The sequence below is a fragment of the Lolium rigidum genome, chromosome 3 (assembly GCF_022539505.1).
Source record: "Lolium rigidum isolate FL_2022 chromosome 3, APGP_CSIRO_Lrig_0.1, whole genome shotgun sequence".
Taxonomy (NCBI): domain Eukaryota; kingdom Viridiplantae; phylum Streptophyta; class Magnoliopsida; order Poales; family Poaceae; genus Lolium; species Lolium rigidum.
Genome location: NC_061510.1, coordinates 143,959,559 through 143,962,914, shown reverse-complemented (window position 1 = coordinate 143,962,914; position 3,356 = coordinate 143,959,559).

Genomic DNA, 3,356 nt, shown 5'->3' with positions numbered 1-3,356 from the left:
ATTGGTACCGTATTGTTAAAGAATCAAGAAGTGATTAAGTCCTATAGCAAACTTTTAGTAAACCTCACATTGTTGATTCAAAGAGCTATGGTTTCAATTAGTACATAAAGTTATCTTGTCTCCGTGAAACTCGAAGTTCAAATGTGTTTGAAAAGTAAGGAGCTGAAAATTTAGTTTTCAGAAATAATCAAGGTATGAGATATATATGATATCTAAGACCTTATTGCAAGATGATAGAATATAATTTGGTGAGACTACATAAACTCTTAAGTTTTATGGGAATGTACGAAAACGCAAGGCGTCCCAATCCTCCAACTATTGGGGCACTAACAATATTCGCATATCCATGAAGTTATCATCCTTAGTATGCACCATTGCTAAGACTCGTCGTATCGAAGCATCACGTGATGATCGGGTGTTATAGATTCTACGTGTGCATACAACGGGTGCAAGCCAGGTTTGCATATGCGAATACTAAGGTTAAAACTTTACGAGCCTAGCATATACAGACATGGTCTCAGAAAGTCATCATGATACAATGGATAAAATTATGAGTGAAATTGTTCATCATATTACAAGGTTACTAATAGTGAAATCCGGAACACTTGACATATGATGATCTTCAAAGTAAGAACCTCAAGGTTATTGGTATTTGACCAACAAAGAAAGAAGTTATTGAAGTTGATGTGTTTTTCTGAATAATGAGGAAAGCTAAAAGAGAAACTACAAAAGATTATTGGCAGAAAGAAAGAAAAGATTAGAATGTCTAGCTCAGGTGTATATAAATGATATACATGTTATGGTTGTATTCCTAGTTAGGTCTCACAATGAAATTCTTGGGTATTTGTACCATATTGGTTGGTATGAAGTGACATACAAAACAACGCAATACAAGAATACAATGGCCTAAGTGACTAACAAGGAATATGATAGGAATGCACGTCTGGAACAAAAATAAAGTGTTATTATGTTCGTCGTTGGCATTATATCTAGCCCTTAGAATTTATAATAAAGAACTTAATAATTGTTATTTTGCTCTGGTCAAATGAAAACAATGAGTTGTTCAAATTATGACATTACTCCATATACGATGGATAAGTTATTATAAATCTTAATGGTGAAACACAAACACATAATACTGACGCTAAAATGCCATAAGGCAAATGATTTGAATTCCACTTATTTGTGGAACCGCCATTTAGGTCATATTAGAAAGGAACACATGAAGGAACTCCATGTAAATGGATTTTTGGAGTCATTTGATTTGTTGAATCGTTTGGCGCTTGCAAAATCTTTTCTAAAAAGTAATGACTGAAATACCGTTCATAGGCCAAGAGTTGAACGGGCAACTAACTTAGTGAAAACATACATAATGATATATGTGGTTCACTGGGCATAGTTGTGTGCGGGAGATTCTTCTACTTCATGAAAACTTTCAACAATGAATTGAGTATATATGTGGATATATTCAATAAGGAAGAAGTTTGAAACATTTGAATGGATTCAAATAAATTTCAGCATGAAGTGGAAATCATCGTAATAGAAAAGTCAAATATCTATGATTGGATCATGGTGAAAATATTTGAATTACGAGTTTTAGCAAACATCTAAGAGAGTCATGAAATTGTTCTACTACTCACATTTCTTGGAGTATCATAATGATGATATAGTATCCGAGAGATGTATCCAAACCTTGTTGGATTAAAGATGAGATAAAATATTATGACGCCATTATATTTTTGTGGATTATGCTTTAGTGACTACCACTTTTACACTGAATAGAGCATCATCATGATCCGTAGAAATGACACCATACGAGTTATGGCATGGGTATGAACCCTAATAGTCCTTTCTTAAATTTTGGTATGCATAGCATAAGTAAATAAGTTTACAACCAAAATCGGATGAATGTCTTTGTTGGTTATCCCAGAGAATTGATTGGGAATTATTCCCACTATGGAGACAAAGACAAAAGTGTTTGTCAATGTTTCTTATTTCCAAGAAATTGTTTCTAGCGAAATTTTTTAGTGGGAGGACAATAGAACTTGATAAAGTTTATGAACCTGAGCATAATGATCAGAGTAGCGCAGCATCGGAATTGGTTCCGGAAGCGGTCACGACGATCATGGCTCCCATGACTACAAAGTGTTTTAGCCATGGAGATCGAAGTACATATTGAACCTTGTAGGTATGGTTTACTTTGTGATCAAATAAATGATTTGTGGACAAAGGATTGATTTTGAACAATGATAAACCAACTACAAAAAAAAGTTATGATGGGCCCTGACTCCGTTAAAATGGCTATACGCCATGAAATCCAAGATAGATAAATACTTTTTGAAAGTAAATAGATCTATAAAATTGATGGACTTGGATGAAATATCCTTGAAGAAGCTCGACTTGTCGAAAAGTTGTTTACGACAAAGTTCAAAGAGTTGACTACGATAAGATTAGATCTTCCGTAGCAATGCTTATAGTCTATGTGGATTATTCTAGTAATCACTACATATTTCTTTTATGAGATATGCTAGTAGGATGGCAAAATACATTACTTATCAGACGTGTGTATTAAAGGTGTATACAAGATACAACCAATTGTTTTGCTAGTCCGTGGAATACTAGATAGGTATACAAACTTCAATTGGATGAAGTGAGTATCACGGAGTTGGAATCTTCACCAGATGAAATAGCTAAAGAGTTTTTGATTTCATCAGAAACGATGAAGATGCTTGTATTTGCAAGAAATAAGTGGGAGCGCTGAGACATATTTATAATACTTTATGTAGATGACATATAGTTGGTTATAAATGATGTAATTATATACTTGATTAAAAAGGTTTCATTGAGAAATTAACTTCAATGAAAGGATATGGATCGAAACAAATTTAGTGTCAAGATCTATGAAGATAGATTGAAACACATAATAAGTTTAAGTCAAAGTACATAGAATGAATATTGAAGTAGTTCAATATAGAAATATTAAGAAAATGTTCTTGTCATGTGAAGGTTTAACAAAGACTTGAGTGTATCTGATACGTCCAATTTGCATCACTATTTTATATCATAATTTGCTGTTATTCATTGATATATTTCATATTGGGACACAATACTTATGTTATTTCATCTATTTTGCATGTTTCATCATTATTGGAGGATCAAGCACGTGAGCCGGATTCTGCTGGAAAAAGCACCGTCGAACGCAATATTTCGGAAGATCAACTGTGGAAGGAAATTATACCAAAAATCCTATTTTTCAAGATGACGAAGGAAGCCGAAAGGAGGAGCCGAGAGGGCCCAAGGTGGGGCCGCGACCACGAGCCGGCGTGGCCCATGGCTCCGGCCGCGCCACCATGTGG